Below are 19,189 nucleotides of genomic sequence, written 5' to 3'. Positions count from 1 at the left end.
CATAGGTACACCTCAGTACATAAGACAAACAGACATAAAAGGAAAAATTGACAGTAACACAATAACGGTAGGAGAATTTAACACCCCACTCACACCAATGGATAGGTCATCAAAACAGAAAATTAATAAGGAAACACAAGTCTTAAATGATACATTAGATGAGATGGATCTCATTGATACCTTAAGGACATTCCATCCAAATGCAGAAGAATACACCTTCTTCTCAAGCGCACATGGAACATTCTCCAAGATAGACCACATCTTGGGTCACAAATAAGACCTCAGTAAATTAAGAAAATTGAAATTGTATCAGGCATCTTTTCCAACCACAATGCTATGAGACTATATATCAATTATAAGGAAATAGCTGTAAAAAACACAAACACATGGAGATTAAACAATATGTTTCTAAATAACCAACGGGTTACTGAGGAAATCAAAAGAGAAATTAAAAAAATTTCTAGAAACAAAAGACATTGAAAACACAACAACTCAAAACCTATGGGATGCAGCAAAAGCAGGTCTAACAGGGAAGATTACAGCAATGCAATCCTACCTCAAGAAACAAGAAAAGCATTGAATAGACAACCTAACTATTATGAACAACTATATGGCAATAAAATGGATAACCTGGAAGAAATGGACAGATTATTAGAAAAGTTCAATCTTCCAAGACTGAATCAGGAAGAAATAGCAATTATGAACAACCCAATACAAACACTGAAATTGAAGCTGTGATAAAAAAAAATCTCCCCCAGGACCAGATGGCTTCACAGGAGAATTCTATCAAACATTTAAAGAAGAGCTAATGCCTATCCTTCTAAAATTCTTCCAAAAAATTGCAGAGGAAGGAACACTTCCAAATACATTCTATGAAGCCACCATCACCCTGATACCAAAACCAGACAAAGACAAGACAAAAAAAGAAAACTACAGACTAATATCACTGATGAGCATAGATGCAAAAATCCTCGACAAAATTTTAGCAAACAGAATTCAACAATACATTAGAAAGCTCATATACCATGATCAAGTTGAGTTTATTCCAGGGAATATAGGACATAGAGAATAGACTTATGGACATGGGGAGAGGGGAGGAGAGATTGAGATATATGGAAAGAGTAACATGGAAACTTACATTACCATATGTAAAATAGACAGCCAATGGGAATTTACTGTATGTCTCAGGAAACTCAAAGAGGGACCTAGAGGGGTGGGATGGGGAGGGAGATGGGAGGGAGGTTCAAAAGGGAGGGGATATATGTATACCTATGGCTGATTCATGTTGAGGTTTGACAGAAAACAACATTCTGTAAAGCAATTATCCTTCAATTTAAAAATGAATAAATTTTAAAAAAAGAATCTACCTAACCACTCAAATAATCCTATTAAAAATAACTTTTAAAAAATAGCTTCTATGAAGGATTTTTTGAGAGAGATAGAACACTATTCTGGGATTTTAGTTGGGAGACTTACCAGCATCCTAGATTAAGAAAGTGGTAGGTAGCAGAGTTAGAGAGGAAGAGTGGGCTAGAAGACTCTTTTAAGAGATGTTAGTAAGACTTGATGACTGAGAGAATGTAGGGGTTGAATGAATTCAGGATGATGGGTTCAGCTCTGGGCATGTTGAATTTGAGATATTCATGAGTACCAAGTACAGATGCTAAGTAGAAAATAAATATATCAGCCTGGAGCTCAGGGAAGACAGCTTACCTAGAGTACTTTTCAAATTATCTAGAGTACTAGATACTTTTCAAATTATTAATTTTATAATTACCTGCTGTAACATTGCTCCTTCCAGTAGACTGAGTTTCTTAGGGGAAAAGTAGTCTTATTAATCTTGGATTCCCAACACCTAGAACAGAGCTTGCAGCATAGCCAATGCTCAAGACATGTTTTTTCAGTGGCTGAGTGACAGATTAAATGAATGAAAGCATGAATTTCAATTGGTCAAAAAAGGGACATGTTTTTTCATCTCAAGTTGAATCTCCAATATACATTACAGTGGAAACATGATTACAAACCTCAGTTGGTTGCACAGTACTGTGGGTCCAGGTACATAATGTTTTAATAAACTTCTGAAGACCAGCTTCAGAATTGAAACCCCTTCCAAACCATTTCCATGGGGATGGGGAGGGGGGCGTCTTTCAAATTTCAAATTAGTTTACAGCATAACTTTGAACCAAAAGGTCCTTCACTAGGTGGGAATGTCATTCTTTCATGTGAAGAACTTACATAAGGCCCTGTACCTGCACTCTGGAACCATCATATTTTCTGTCCACCTGAGGCTCAGCCAGAGCATTGAGTGGTCATTAACTCAATGCTTCAGCGCCACGTTGGGCACCCTCTTTTGGAATCAGGTCACTACAATGCCTATAGAAGAAGTCTTGAGGGAGGGAACAGAGGCATAACCCCATGACTTGACAGAACTCCAGAGACTAATAACTGGACTAGATCAAGGACTCTAGGGGATTTGCAGAGGGCTTAGAGTTTGTCCCCTTTCTTCACACGCAGCTATCAGTAGCAGTTAGATATTTATCAGCAATACCAACTCTGATTCAGACAGTCCCTCCAATTTTTCTGTAATCATTACCTTATATTGTATATCAGCTGCTTGTGTAAAAAAGTATCCTTACATTCATTTACTAACTTAAATCTCATATTGTGTAAAGCAATTTATAGGACAAGTTGTTTTTTAGTTAAAGTAGTGATTGTTGTATCACTCTGTGTTCTTAGGATACAGAACCAATAGGATATACAGAGGTATGTATGAGAGATTTTTTCAAATGGAAATTGGCTCAAATGTAATAACAATGATAAAGAAGACCCGTGGTCTGCCACCTGCAAGCTGGAGAGCCAGGAAAGCTAGTGTTGTAACTCAACCTGAAGGCCTGGAGACCAGGGGCCTGCTGGTGAAAGGTCCAGGGTCTAAAGGCCTGAGAACCAGGAGCTCTGATGTCCAAGGGCAGGAGAAGATGCATCTCCTAGTCAGAAAGGGAGTGAGATAGAGAGAGAGAAAATTCACCCTTCTTTCACTTTTTTGTTCTCTTTGGACCCCCAATGGATTGGATGATTCACCAACTTTGATGAGAGTGGATCCCTTCACTCAGTCTATTCAATCAAATGCCAACCTCTTCCAGAAACACCCTCACAGACACACTGAGAAATAATTTTTTACCAGCTACCTAGGCTTCAAGTTAACACATAAAATTAACCATCACAGTTATATTTCAGGAAACAAGTGACAAAGTCACAAAGTAAACAAGTCTACATGACAGCTTTGTCATAATACAATAACTATGCCTAGATATTGTATACCACTAGTGTTGCCAAAAACAATATTTGAGGAATGTCGATGATTTTCTTTCCACTTAATAAATGCATTGTATTGTGCTCAGAGTTGAGCACATCAAATTGAGAGCAGCAGATGGGTGATAAATAACATTAAACTCAGAGTCAGGAAACCTAGATTTTAGACCTACAATAACTTCGTGGGTAATTTCACTCGTTCTTTCAACAAATATTTCTTGGCCACCTTATGATGTTGTGGATACTGTGCTAAGTGCTAGGGCACAAGAGTAAAAAGAAATTGGCATTGTATCTACATTTATAGACTTGTAGTCTAAAGGAGGGGCTTCCCTGGTAGCTCAGCTGGAAAGAATTTACCCGCAATGCAGGAGACCCTGGTTTGATTCCTGGGTTGGGAAGATCCCAAGGAGAAGGGATAGGCTACCCACTCCAGTATTCTTGGGATTCCCTGGTGGCTCAGCTGGTAAAGAATCTGCCTGCAATGCGGGAGACCTGGGTTAGATCCTTGGGTTGGGAAGATTCCCTAGAGAAGGGATAGGCTACCCACTCCAGTATTCATGGCCTTCCCTGGTAGATCAGATGGTAAAGACTCTGCCTGCAATGCAGGAGACCTGGGTTCAATACCTGGGTTGGGAAGATCTCCTGGAGTAGGTCATGGCAACCCACCCCAGTATTCTTGCCTGGAGAATACCCCTAGACAGAGGAGCTTGACGGGCTATGGTCCATGGGGTCGCAAAGAGTTAGACACGACTGAGTGACTAAGCACAGCACAGCATAGCACAGTCTAAAAAAGAGGACAGACATCAATTTTGAAAAAATCTATCTGTTAACAATGCTCCTGCTACTAAATACTACATGGAGATTTTAACAGGGTTGTAGGGTGGTCAGTACAGGTTTGATTGTGACTGAGATCTAAAGATGGGAAGGTGTCAACTAGATGAATGGGCAGAAGGAACTGCATAGGCAAATTGCCAGTACCCTGAGAGGGACATCAGGCATGCGTGCTGTGCTAAGTTGTTCAGTTGTGTCTAACTCTTTGCAACCCCATGGACTCTAGGCCACCAGACTCCTCTGTCCATAAGATTCTCCAGGCTAGAATACTGGAGTGGGTTGCCATTTCCTTCCCCAATTGATCGCTTAGGAAGGCATTCTTATCTCTCTTTGCTATTCTTTGGAACTCTGCATTCAAATGGATATATCTTTCCTTTTTTCCTTTGCCTTTCACTTCTCTTCTTTTTTCAGCTTTATGTAAGGCCTCCTCAGATAAGCATTTTGCCTTTTTTGCATTTCTTTTTCTTGGGGATGGTCTTGATCACTGCCTCCTATACAATGTCACGAACCTCCATCCATAGTTCTTCAGTCACTCTATCAGATCTAATACCTTGAATCTATTTGTCACTTCCATTGTATAATCGTAAGGGATTTGATTTAGGTCATATCTGAATGGCCTAGTGGTTTTCCCTACTTTCTTCAATTTAAGTCTGAATTTTGCAATAAGGAGTTCATGATCTGAGCCACAGTCAGCTCTCAGTCTTGTTTTTGCTGACTGTATAGAGCTTCTCCATCTTTGGCTGCAAAGAATATAATCAGTCTGATTTCAGTATTGGCCATCTGTTGATGTTCCTGTGTAGAGTCATCTCTTGTGTCCTTGGAAGAGGGTGTTTGCTATGACCAGTGCGTTCTCTTGGCAAAACTCTGTTAGCCTTTGCCCTGCTTCATTTTATACTCTAAGGTCAAACTTACCTATTACTCTAGATATCTCTTGACTTCCTACTTTTCATCCCAGTCCCCTATGATGAAAAGGACATTTGCTTTTGGTGTTAGTTATAGAAGGTCTTGTAGGTCCTCATAGAACTGTTCAACATCAGCTTCTTCAGCATTGGTGGTTGGGCATAGACTTGGATTACTGTTATTTTTAATGGTTTGCCTTGGAAACAAACTGGGGTCATTCTGTCATTTGTGAGACCGAGCCCAAGTACTGCATTTTGGACTCTTTTGTTGACTATGTGGGCTACTCCATTGCTTCTAAGGGATTCTTGCCCACAGTAGTAGATATAATGATCATCTGAATTAAATTCACCCATTCCAGTCCATTTTAGTTCATTGATTCCTAAATTGTCAGTGTTCACTCTTGCCATCTCCTGTTTGACCACTTCCGTTTACCTTGATTCATGGACCTAACATTCTAGGTTCCTATGCAATATTGTTCTTTACAGCATCTGAATTCAGTTTCTCCACCAGACACATCCACAACTGAGCATTGCATCCGCTTTGGCTTAGCCTCTTCATTCCTTCTGGAGCTATTTATCTGCTCTTCTTCAGTAGCATATGGACACCTATGAACCTGTGGAGTTCATGTTTCAGTGTCATATCTTTTTGCCTTTTCATACCATGGTGGCTCAGATGTTAAAGATTCTGCCTGCAATGCAGGAGATCTGGGTTTGATCCCTGGGTTGGGATGATTCCCTGGAGGAAGGCATAGCAACCCACTCCAGTATTCTTGCCTGGAGAATCCCTGTGGACAGAGGAGCCTGGTCAGCTACAGTCCACGGGTTTGCAAAGAGTTGGATATGACTGAGTGACTAAGCATGCACTGTTCATGGGGTTCTCAAGGCAAGAATGCTGAAGTACATCATGGGAAATGCCAGGCAGGATGAAGCACAAGCTGGAATTAAGATTGCCAGGAGAGATACCAACAACCTCAGATATGCAGATGATACCATTTTAATGGCATAAAGTGAAAAGGAACTAAAGAACGTCTTGATGAAGGTGAAAGAGAAGAGTGAAAAAGCTAGCTTAAAACTGGACAATCAAAAAATGAAGATCATAAAAAAAATTTTTTTTTTAAATGAAGATCATGGCATTTGGTCCCTTCACTTCACGGCAAATAGATGTGGAAACAATGGAAGCAGTGACAGACTTTATTTTCTTGGGCTCCAAAATCACTGCTGATGGTGACTGCAGCCATGAAATTAAAAGAGGTTTACTCCTTGGAAGAGAAGCTATGACAAACCTAGACAGCATATTAAAAAGCAGAGACATCACTCTGCTGACAAAAGTTTATACAGTCAAAGTTGTGGTTTTTCACCCCAGTAGTCATGTATGGATGTGAGAGTTGGACAATAAAGAAGGCTGAACTTCAAAGAATTGATGCTTTCAAACTGTGGTGCTGGAAAAGACTTTTGAAAGGCACTTTGACAGCAAGGAGATTAAACCAGTCAGTCCTAAAGGATACCAACCCTGAATATTCATTGGAAGGACTGATGTTGCAGCTGAAACTCGAATACTTTGCTTACCTGATGTGAAGAACTGAGTCATTAGAAAATACCCTGATGCTGGGAAAGACTGAAGTCAGGAAGAGAAGCGGATGACAGAAGACGAGATGGTTGGATGGTATCACTGACTCAATGGACTAGAATTTGAGCAAACTCAGGGAGATAGTGAAGGACAGGGAAGTGTGTTGTTCTGTAGTTTATGGGGTCTCAGAGAGTCAGACATGACTTAGTGAAGTAAGGAAAGTCTAACCACATACGAAGTTTAATAGATCACAAACTAGTGGATATTTGAGTCAAAAATTATGAAATATCACGTTAAGTGACCCTTTAAGTAAATGCTTTATGTTGTAAAATAGTTAATTCTAGAAATTACACTTTGTTATGTATATATGCATGCATGCTCAGCTGTGTCTTCTTGCATCCCTATAGACTATAACCCATGGGAATTTTCAGGCAAGAATACTGGAGTGGTTTGTTATTTCCTTCCCCAGGGGATCTTCCCAACTCAAGGATAGAACTTGAGTCTCCTGCATCTCCTGCATAGGCAGGCAGATTCTTTACCACTGTGTCACCTGGGAGTCAAATATTTTATATGTGAATCAGAGTCAAAGTTGAAGAATTTTAGAACTTGAAAACTTACAGATGGTCCGTCTGATCCACCTCCCATGTTTAGTAGATGAGAAAGCTGAGTCTATTTTAAAAAAAGAAAAAAGATGTTCTTAGAGTCTCATACAATTAGCAGCAGGAAGCCACTGTTGATAGGATGGATGGCCATCTCACCATAATACCGGGGAGGAAATTACTGCTCTTTGAGCTCCTCTTCTAGTTCTGAAAAACTACAATGTCTTAAAACAATCTCTGGGACATGCCCAAAAGGTATATGTAATGTTCTCCCTCTTTTAACATTGCTTGCAGGTAAATTACAGTCTAGTCCATTTGATCTTTCAGGGTTACCTAGCAACTTGTTGGTAAGAACTGGGAATAAAGCCAATTTATTACTTACCTCTGAAATGTTATTGTTGTTTATCATGAATTAAATTGGCTTTACTATCTAACCAGAGAGGATTAAGCAATAACTTTTACCTTGTCATTGTTGAAGACTACCTGCTCATATCACATTATGAAGTGTGTACTTATGTAATTTAATCTTAGATAGAGAGAGAATAAAGATATGAAAATACCTGCGGTTTCTTGACTCTTAGTTTAGGCACATTGGACATCAAACCTCTATTGACTGTACTGAAATTTTATAGCTTATATCAGCAGTTAAATTTGTATGGCTTACTAGACATACAGAGATGATAAGATAGTTTTATTTATCTTGCCTGTTTTTACTGAGGTCTATTATATTGGTGAACACATTTTGAATATGTACTTGAATGTGTAAGATAGTGTGAATAGCATGAAATATCACAGTTACAACAGAAGACTCTCATTCATTTTTTTTTTCTACGTATAGGTTTTAAAAATAGTGACTTTGCTGAAGCTTTTTAAAATTGCGAATAAAAATTTTTGATGGAAAAAATGTTTTAGTTTGTTATGTTGCTTCAGATAAACTTAATTCTAATATTGTTGTATTAAGTTCAGTTCAGTTGCTCAGTATTGACTGACTCTTTGAGACCCCATGGACTGCACCAATCCAGGCCTCCCTGTCCATCACCAAGTCCCAGAGCTTGCTCAAACTTATGTATATTGAGTCTGTGACGCCATCTAACCATCTCATCCTCTGTTGTCCCCTTCTCCTCCTGCCTTCAATCTTTCCCTGCATTAGGGTCTTTTTTAATGGTCAGGTCTTTGTATCAGGTGGCCAAAGTATTGGAGCTTCAGCTTCAGTATCAGTTCTTCCAATGAATATTTAGGACTGATTTCCTTTAGAATTGACTGGTTTGATCTCCTTGCTGTCCAAGGGACTCTCAAGAGTCTTCTCCAACACCTCAGTTCAAAGCATCAATTATTCGGCACTTAGCTTTCTTTATAGTCCCACTCTCACATCCATATGTGACTACTGGAAAAGCAAAAATTTTGACTATATGGACCTTTGTTGGCAAAGTAATGTCTCTGCTTTTTAACTACTGTCTACTTTTGTCATAACTGTCCTTCCAAGGAGCAAGGGTCTTTTAATTTCATGGCTGTAGTCACGATCCACAGTTATTTTGAAAAATAAAGTCTGTTATAGTTTCCATTGTTTCCTCATCTATTTGCCATGAAGTGATGGGACCAGATGCAATGATCTTAGTCTACTGAATGTTCAGTTTGAAACCAGCTGTTTCACTCTCCTCTTTCACTATCATCAAGAGGCTCCTTAGTTCCACTTCACATTTGGCCATAAGGGTGGTGTCGTCTGGATATCTGAGGTTATTGACATTTCTCTCCAGCAACCTGGCCCAGCATTTGGCATGTTGTACTCTGCACAGAAGTTAAATAGGCATGGTGACAATAGACAGCCTTGACGTACTCCTTTCCCAATTTGGAACCGGTCTGTTGTTCCACTGTTCCATGTCTGGTTCTAACTGTTGCTTCTTGACCTGCATACAGATTTCTCAGGAGGCAGGTAAGTGGTCTGGTATTCCCAACTCTTTAAGAATTTTCCAGTTTGTTGTGATCCACAGAATCAAAGACTTTAGTGTAGTCAAGGAAGCAGAAGTAGATGATTTTCTGGAATTTTCTTGCTTTTTCTATGATCTAACAGATATTGGCACTTTGATTTCTGGTTCACTCTGTTTTCTAAATCCAACTTGAACATCTGGAAGTTCTTGGTTCACATACTGCTGAAGAAGCCTCGCTTGGAGAATTTTGAGCATTACTTTGCTAGTATGTGAGATAAATGTAATTGTGCAGTAGTTTGAACATTCCTTGGCCTTGCCTTTCTTTGGGATTGGAATGAAAACTGACCTTTTCCAATCCTGTGGCTACTCCTGAGTTTTCCAAATTTGCTGGCATACAGAGTGCAGCACTTTCACAGCATCATCTTTTAAGATTTGAAACAGCTCAGCTTCACTAGCTTTGTTCGTAGTGATGCTTCTTAAGGTCCACTTGACTTTGCACTCCAGGATGTCTGGCTCTAGGTGAGTGATCACACCATCATGGTTATCTGGGTCATGAAGATGTTTTTTTTGTATAGTTCTTCTGTGTATTTTTGCCACCTCTTCTTAATAGCTTCTGCTTCTGTTAGGTCCATACCATTTCTGTCTTTTATTGTGCCCATCTTTGCATGAAATGTTCCCTTGGTATGTCTAATTTTATTGAAACGCTCTCTAGTCTTTCCCATTCTATATTTTTCCTCTATTTCTTTGCATTGATCATTTAGGAAGGCTTTCTATCTCTCCTTGCTAGTCTTTGGAAGTCTGCACTCAGATGGATATATCTTTTATTTTCTCCTTTGCCTTTTGCTTCTCTTCTTTTCTCAGCTATTTGTAAGGCCTCCTCAGACAACCACTTTGCCTTTTTGTATTTCTTTTTCTTCAGGGTGGTTTTGGAAAAGCCTCCTGAACAACATTATGAACCTCCATCCGTAGTTCTTCAGGCATTGAATCAGATCTAATCCCTTGAATCATTTGTCACTTCCACTGTATAATCATAAGGGATTTGATTTAGGTCATATTTGAATGGCCTAGTGGTTTTCCCTACTTTCTTCCATTTAAGTCTGAATTTTGCAATAAGGACTTCATGATCTGAACCACAGTTAGCTCTTGGGCTTGTTTCTTCTGACTGTATAGAGCTTCTATATCTTCAGCTGCAAAGAATATAATCAATCTGATTTCAATATTGTCCATCTGGTGATATTCATGTGTAGAGTTGTCTTTTGTGTTGTGGAAGAGGGTGTTTGCTATGACCAGTGAGTTCTCTTGGCAAACCTCCGTTAGCATTTGCACTGCTTCATTTTGTACTCCAAGGTGAAACTTGCCTGTTACTCCAGATATCTCTTGATTTCCTACTTTTGCATTCCAGTCCCCTTTGATGAAAAGTATATCTTTTCTTGTGTTAGTTTTAGAAGGTCTTGTAGGTCTTCATAGAACAGTTCAACTTCAGCTTTTTCGACATTAGGGCTGCTGCTGCTGCTGCTAAGTCGCTTCAGTCGTGTCCGACTCTGTGTGACCCCATAGATGGCAGCCCACCAGGATCCCCTGTCCCTGGGATTCTCCAGGCAAGAACACTGGAGTGGGTTGCCATTTCCTTCTCCAACGCAGGAAAGTGAAAAGTCAAAGTGAAGTCGCTCAGTTGTGTCCAACTCTTAGTGACCCCCTGGACTGCAGCCTACCAGGCTCCTCCGCCCATGGGATTTTCCAGGCTTATTGTTATATTGCATGGTTTGCCTTGGAAACGAACAGAGATTATTCTGCTGTTTTTGAGACTGAGCCCAAGTACTGCATTTTGGACTCTTGTTGACTATAAGGGCTACTCCATTAGCTTTTCCTTTCTTTTTTATATATATACTATGTGCAATACATAAAAGGTTTTTTTTACAACTATTGATAATATCAGGGTTTTTTATTTTTAAAGTAGTTTTTCACAAGTGTGAGTTTTCTTTTTAACACTTAAAATCTGCAATATTGGAATTAAACTGAGAAAGAAAATTTTCAATGAAGCCTTAAAATTTTTTTTTTTTTTTTACTGCAAAAGTAGTACAGAATATAATGAAGACTAGAATAAGGGGCAGGGGGAACAGATGCCCGTAGAAACACTATCCTGAGACAACTCTGTGTTTCAATTTTTCTTTTTGTCTAACACCTCATAGGTGTCTTTTTTTTTTTTTTTAAAGCAAAACATAGATGTGATCATACTGCATGATTAGTTTCACAACTTGTAGAGTTTTTTTTTTTTTTACCACTTAATGCTATATATTTTAAGCTGTTACCTAAAATGCTACTAAGTATTTATAGCTATCTTTAAGACATTTAATTTCCACAATCGTTATTTTTGCATCTTATAAATTATGACATACAGTTTATGAATAAAACTTTTGCTCTATTACAGATTATTTCATTCAGCAAGAATCCCAGTTATGAGATTATGGGTTACAAGGGTATGAACATTTTTATAGGTTGAATCACAGTGCCAAATTTTTCTAAACAGGTTGTTTCTGTTTACACTCCACTCACAATGTCTCTCAGCACCTTTTTAATCTCACCAGCATTGAATATTATCCTTCATTTAAACAGTTACTAATATGATAGCTGATTGAAGTGTTACAATTTCCCCTCTGTTTGCTGTTGAAGAGTATAGGATAAAATCAAGGCTTTAGAATCAAATGATACTGCGTTTGGTCAGATTCCACAACTTCCTGTGTTACAGTAAGCAAATTACTTAACTCCTTTGAGGCTCTATTTATGGGTTTTTTAAAAACGTCAATAATATTTACCTCAAACTCAGGGTTGTTATAATTATTTTAAAAAGACAGTCTTATAAAGCATTTCATACCAGTGCCCGTCATGTGACAAATGATAATGAATGCTTCATTTTCTGTTGCAAAAGTATGTTTGACTGGTGTACTATCTAGGACTTTACACAATAGTTTGACTATCTTTATGCATGCAGCTTGTTGTAGAAGTCTGAAAAATCACTCGGATAATTGTTCCACCCCAGGGAGGTCAGGGAGTAATCCTATAGTTAAAGAAAAGCACACACCTGGTTCCCATCTTCGAGGACTCTGCACTCTAAAGGCCTTAGAATTAACTCTTGGGACTTTTAATTGTTCCAAGTGGTCTCAAAGGACAATGGTGGAAACACGCTGAAGAGTGTTTAATTTAATAAAAGTGATCAGAGGAGAGTTTCAGGAAAAAGCTATAGTCTCAGGGAAGACAAACAGTAAAGCAAGAAGGATACAGATTATTTGTTCTAGAAAAGTTGAGTACACTGGTGAGGTTGTATTTGAATGGGCTTCAGTGGTGGCTCAGACCCTTAAGAATCTGCCTGCAATGCAGGAGACCTTGGTTCCATCCTGGGATCAGGAATATCCCCTGGAGAAGGGAATTGTTACCCTCCAGTATTCTTGTCTGGAGAATTCCATGGACAGAGGAGACCGGCGGGCTACAGTCCATAGGGTCACAAAGAGTTGGACATGACTGAGCAACTTTTTCATTTTCAAACTGTTAATAAAAAGTAAACTATATAAAGCAGGGCAGACTAGGCTAATCTGATTTTGTGCACTTGCTATTTCCATACGCAGAGCAAGTTTTGCTCTTTGAATCCCAGAAAATACAAGAGGAATGGGAGTAGATGACAGAACATCGACCATAAGTCTGTCTAGTCTCGACCACTACCAAAACGAGTGGGCTAGTCAGACCATGATCAAATGCCTAACTTTCACAAAGTCAAAGATAATTAGGTTTGGCTGCTCTTTGCGGTCCCACTTGCATCATTTTTCTTTTACTGACTTCTTCCTTGCCTGGATAAAAATTTGCACTCTCGATTGGGGTTTTGGTGGGGCCTAAAAATTGTCCCTGAAAAAGCCAGTTTTCTGGTTGGGTAAACACTGCCAAAATAAAGTTCTTCATTGTATGTATAAATCCCTCTAAGGCAGGCCTTTTTCTCTCTCCCGGTCCAGGATTTTCAAGCTTTCAACAGCCAAGTAACGCACTCCACTCGGTCCTTGATTCCCTGGGAAAGAATGCCTCCTTGGGGGCGATGGAAACGCCCTCTGAATTTTCTGGCACCAGCGGGAGTTTCAAGTTTCCACCGGTCGCGGGGAAGCGGCAGGCCCACTCCCAGCTCTGGGTTTGGGCGGTTCCGCTTCCCTGGGCATCGGGCTTCACTCTAGCCCAGTCCCCCTCACGGAAGGAGTCGCCCACCCCCGCGCTCGGCCCCGTTCCCTAGGGACTCCCGAGCCGCGGCCGGATCCTTGCGCGTCCCCGCCCCGGACGGAGACCCTCCCTTCCTCCGGGCTACGCCCCGGCCGGCGAGTGGCGGCGAGCCCGAGGGGCTGGGCGGGGCTGGGCCGGGGCGGGGCGCGGGCGGCCGGGTGGCGGCCGCCGCAGCGGCGTTGGCGCCCGGGCCGCGGCGCGAGGCCGGCCGGCCGGCAGGGGGAGGCGGGGGGCGCGGGGCAGCCCCGCCTCTCCCCCGAGGAGCCGCCGGGCAGCCATATTGCGGAGCTGTCTGCGGTGGCGGCGGTACCTCTGCTCTCCGGAGTCCCGGCGCTCGCTCCACCGCCGCTTCTCTCTCTCTCTCTCTCCCCCTGCCGCAGCCGCGACGCCCGCCACCGCCGCGCAGCGCCCCGGCCACTCTCGCGGCGGGAAGGAGCCGCCCGCTCCTGAGGTAAGCCGCCGGCGCGCTCCCTTCCCCCACTGCCGCTCCCGGGCTCCGCCGGAGCCGCTGAGGTGGCGGCGAGAAGTCGCGGCGCCCGGTGCTGCCCGGTGGCCTCGCCGCCAGGGCCGCGGCGCCGCCTGTCCTAACGGTCCGGCAGGCCAGGCCGCTCCCGGGGTCGCGGACGCCGCGAGGCTTGGCCGGCGTCTCTACCGCGGCCTGAACACGCCGCCGCGAGCTGCTCCCCGCCGGGCGCGGGTCCGCCCTCAGCGTCGGCCCCGGGCTCGGTCGGGCTCCCGCCGCTCGGGCGTCGCCCCGGGCTCGGCCTGGCTCGTCGCTTCTAGGCAGTCGTGAGAATTCAGATTTAAGCGTAGGAAAAATGACTTTTTTTTTTGCTGTGGTAGGAAAGGAATTTATTACCACTTCTCCCCGGTCTCCGATTTGAAAGTAAAGGTGTTCAATTACTAGAGAGCGTGAGTTCCGCCGTGGCGGCAAAGGGAGGTTGCGTGACGGGGCTCGGGGCGCTAGCGGCCCCCCGCACCCGCGCGGCGGCCCTGGCGGCTCCGGCCCTGGCCCTACCTGCTGCTGCTGCTGCTGAAGTTGCGGGCGCCCCCCGAGCCCCGTAACTTTCTCCGATTTTGGATCTTAGACCCCAGTAGACAAGTTGAGTACATTACAGTCCCCTCTTCCTTTAAAGGGTTGTAAACGTAATTCTCAGGCTAACTTTGAAAGGGGCGGGGGGTGGGGGGAAAGCACTATATTATTTTAGTTTAAATAGAGCGCATCACATCCTATACAGATGTAGCATGGTTCTTTATTCACACCATGTATTGAGCGGTTTTTTCTTTTTTTAAAATACCATTAAGGAGTGGTTATTAACGAGGCTGGAAATGTGTTGAAAGTCAGCTACATCAACGATATATTTTAAAATCTATCTACTTGAGATTTTTGTCGAAATGTTAATGAGTTCTGTGGCAATAGGCAAGCATGATGTAAATACCTAAGATAGTAAGCATTTGTTTGATCAACGAGCGCTCGAAAATAGGCATTGCAATCTATTGTTTACTGAGCATACATTTTTTTTAGAGCACTAAATACTCTTTTATATTTCGGATGGAGCTCTGAATGAACAATTGCCCTGTTCATTTGCTGGATAAATAATGGCTTAATCCGTTTGCCATAACAGCATTATTAGAGTTAAGAAGAGAGACTGATATTCAGGGTTGCATTTAAATTTTTTTTCAGTATTACATTATTTTCACGTGTGCTTTATCTTCCAAAGGCTAATAATTACCTCAAATGTGGTAAAAACGTAAAACATTTCTTTTGAAGTTAGTGGATTATAATTCATCTGTAAAATGAATTGCACTTTGTTTCTTTTGCTTAATTACTTTTGTAAAATGCATAATGGTATTTAATAAACAATGCTTTTTTAGTGAGGGATGAATAGATACGCATTGAAATTCTTTACAGTATATTTAAATGAAACAAAATTTGTGGCATTTAGGAATGTTGAATTCTTGCCCTTGTGGATTATACATCGTTTTGTTCACTCCTGTGTTCCCAAGCATGGCAGAGCGTAGGAGAGGCTCAAAACTGAAATTAATTTCAGCATGGGGAAAATATGTTTAGTCTGTCCTTTGTTTTGGACATTTGCATTAACTGGAAATTAAATTGATACCTTTTTTCTGTGGTGGTGAGAAATGACAGACTGCTGTTCTTTCTCTCTTTTGCTAACACTCAGTAGTCTCAGAGAACAAGGGGTATTTCTTGATTTTTTGCTTCTCTATTCCCAGGAGCAGAATTGGATTTTATTATTCATTTTTATCTTTGGCAGGTGGTTGAAATGAAATCTGTATGCATTTTATCTTAATTTCAGATCTGAATCTTCTACTATAATCTATCTAATGTAATTTTCTAGTACAGTGGAGTCTGAAATCTTCAGTTAGGATGGGAGTCAAGTTTTTTCATTTATTTTTAACTTAATTCAACTTAACATACATCATTTCAAAATGACAAATTTTAATCAATATTTCCCAAAGACCAAAGCCTAAAACAATGTGTCCTATTAAGACTGTGAGGATAGTCATGTTGGGGAACATACTTGATAGGGAGTAGTTAATACAGTACTATAGTATTGGTGTCAGTCTGGGAAGTCAAGAAAGTCACCCTTTCTTGGATGGCTTGTACATCCTGCGGACCAGTCGCTCTTCTCAGGACCCTGCTAACTACCCTTGGCTTACTGGAGTCAGTGGAACCGGATTGGACTGCTGTAGATTCCACTCTTAGAAGGTGATTTTAAACCTCTTGGTGTCAGGAGCCCTTCAGGGAACTTCCCTAACTTCTGCAGCAACTATATGCTCTGTTGAGTGGTTGGTGGCTCCTCTGACCCCAGAGATTTCCTCAATTTCTAGCCTCTTTCAGAGGAATCCTGCTTTACTGTTTATATTAGTTCTTGGTATATTTTTCAATATTCATTTACATTGCACATATTTTAAACCACTTTAAATGACTATAAAATTAATAAATTTTATGACAAAGTTAAAAAAACCCAGAAAGATGTTAAGAGAAAAGTAAAAGTTCTCCCCAACTTCCCAGAACACCCCCCGGTCTTGTCTTTCATAGGTAATTGCTATTAGCCATTCCTCGTATGTAGAAAATGCCAATATTTATGGAAGGGTAAATATATACCATATATATATATATCCCTTATTTGCAATTTTAAAGTCTTTAAAAGTAAGGTTATTTTGTAACAAACAGTGAAAGGATGTTTGTTTATTACTGTGTTTAGTATTCAGTACTTAAAATTGCTTGGATTTTTCATCATTTAAAGTCGAAATGGAATTTCCTATAAGAAGTGTTTACATACCTGTGTAAATTTTTTTCATGATTGAAGGTGAATTCACTTTTTGTTTTCTTCCTAGGGTATGGTATATAACTGACACTGGAAAATATCCTTTAAAAAAGGGTTTATGATTTTGGATAGTGAAATGTCCCTATGATAGATGGAGATTTTTGCCTGGAAACTCTTTGGAAAGAAAGTATGGTTCATATGATTCATTTCTTTATTTTTTCGTTCTTTTTAATAGTGAATCCAGTCTTGCACTTCTTAGAGGGTTTTTTTCAGGTTAGCATTTGTATAGGTTTTTTTTTTTTTTTTTTTAACATTACTCACTTTTGATGCATTGGGCCTTAGTTGCAGCACATGGTGTCTTTGTGCCGCATTAGGGATCGCTCCTTGCTGAGCACGGGCTTCTTTCTAGTTGAAGTGCACGGGCTCCAGAGCCAGTGGGCTCTGTAGCTGTGACCTGCGGGCCTAGTTGCCCTGTGGCATGTGGGATCCTAGTTCCTTCTCCTTTGGAAGGTGGACTCTTAACTGCTGGACTACCAGGAAGTCCCTGTATAGGTGTGTTTTTTTGAATAACCAATATGTATAGAAGTTCTTGCAAATTCATAGAATTTTAATTTTTTTTCAGCAGAATTCTAAAATACATTTTATAGAGGCTAGTTATATATGTTAATAAGGTCATTGGACTTTACTTTTACATCAGATGCTCTAATATGAATAGGATGCTCTAGAAACATTGGTTGCTTCTCTGCATAATTTACATACATTTGAAATAAGAAACTTAGTTCTAGTAAAGTTGATTGATTGGAACATGACGTTCTCTTTACTGTTAACTGGAGAAGAGATCAGCAAGCTAGTTTGTAGACCAAATTCAGCCTACTACCTGTTTTTGTAAATAAAGTTTTATTTCAACACATGATAGCTCATTGATTTGCCTTGTTGTCTATGGTTGCTATTGTGCTACAACAGAGAGTAGTTGCAACAGGTTTTGTGGGCCACAAAACCTAAAAGGTTTACTTAATCTGGCCCTTTGCAGAGAAGTTTGCTGACTCTTGCTTTAAGGTATCATTCATACATTTGGACATTTATAATCATATGCCAGATATTGTTTGCATTTGTTAAGTAAGATAATGAGACCATCACACTTTAATGGGAATATGCTTGTGCCATTTTATATACCATGACATGTATTTAAATGCTGTTTGTGTATATAAACTGTAATTCATATTCGTGTAACAGCATTGTAAGCATAGTTTTTTGTGATTTGAATTTTTTGTTTTTTGTTAAGAAAAAACTTCTTGTGTTTCATAACCAGAGTAATTTTTTGTAATCAGAAATCCTGGTAGATTTCAGAATGATGTGGGCACAAGTGTAATAGAGGGAGCATTAAAAGGGAGAATGGGGACATAGGAGATCTCAGCCCTGGTTAATTGAATCCAGTCATGTCTTGGCTTTTATCATGAGTGTGGGATGGGCTAAACTTTAATTAGCCATCCTTAACAGTCTTGATATTTAAGCTGTTTCTAGATTCTAGACTGAAGGAAACTATAAAATTCTAGTTTGGTTATTAAGCAAAGTTGGCGCTCCAAATCTGTGCATTCTCCCAACCTTGATTGAAAATATTCCTTGGGGTAGGGGAGAGTTCCTGAAAGTTCCAAAAAGTAAAACTTGAAAGCCACATGCTGGCAAGTATTTACATTGTATTTACAATTATTTACATAGCATTTAACATTGTATTTACACTTACTTACATAGTACTTACATTGTATTAAGTATTATAAGTAATGTAGAGATAATTTAAAGTATATGGGAGGATGTGTATAGGTTATATGCAGATATATTTTATATGTATATGTGTGCATGCTAAGTCTCTTCAGTTCATTTGCTCATTTGTGTCCGGCTCTTTGAGACCCCATGGACTGCAGCAAGCCAGGCCTCCCTGTCTATCACCAACTCCCAGAGTTTACTCAAACTCATGTCCATTGAGTTGGTGATGCCATCCAACCATCTCATCCTCTGTTGTCCCCTTCTCCTGCCTTCAATCTTTTCCAGCATCAGGGTCTTTTCCAGTGAGTCAGTTTTTCGCATCAGGTGGCCAAAGTATTGGAGTTAGCTTCAGCATCAGTCCTTCCAATGAACACCCAGAACTGATTTCCTTTAGGATGGACTGGTTGGATCTCCTTGCAGTCCAAGGGACTCTCAAGAGTCTTCTGCAACACCACAGTTCAAAAGCATCAATTCTTCGGTGCGCAGCTTTCTTTATAGTCCAGCCTCACATCCATACATGACTACTGGAAAAACCATAGCTTTGACTAGATGGACCTTTGTTGGTAAAGTAATGTCTCTGCACTTCAATATGCTATCTACATTGGTCATAACTTTTCTTCCAAGGAGCAAGCATCTTTTAATTTCATTTTTATTTATTTTTTTAATTTAAATTTTAATTTAAAGTCTCGTCAGTTGTGTCCAACTCTGTGTGACCCTATGGATTGTAGCCTGCCAGGCTCCTCTGTCCATA

General features: G+C 40.5%; 1 protein-coding gene and 1 pseudogene across 3 annotated transcripts in view; both read left to right on the top strand.

The window, feature by feature from the left end:
• Positions 1 to 13,208: 13,208 nt before the first annotated feature.
• On the top strand, positions 13,209 to 13,987 carry LOC147357405 (uncharacterized; annotated as a pseudogene).
• The window catches only part of RDX (radixin), a 106,951-nt gene continuing 101,419 nt past the window's right edge, over positions 13,658 to 19,189 (top strand). For all 3 annotated transcript variants that reach the window (XM_086339107.1, XM_086339106.1, XM_086339105.1), the window contains exon 1: positions 13,658 to 13,835. The gene's annotated coding sequence lies outside the window, so the exon portion shown is untranslated. The remainder of the gene's footprint in view (positions 13,836 to 19,189) is intronic.

The sequence above is a fragment of the Bos grunniens genome, chromosome 15 (assembly GCF_055505025.1).
Source record: "Bos grunniens cultivar Pamir isolate PY7600 chromosome 15, Bosgru_T2T1.0, whole genome shotgun sequence".
NCBI lineage: Eukaryota > Metazoa > Chordata > Mammalia > Artiodactyla > Bovidae > Bos > Bos grunniens.
This window is presented reverse-complemented; position numbering and strand designations above follow the sequence as displayed.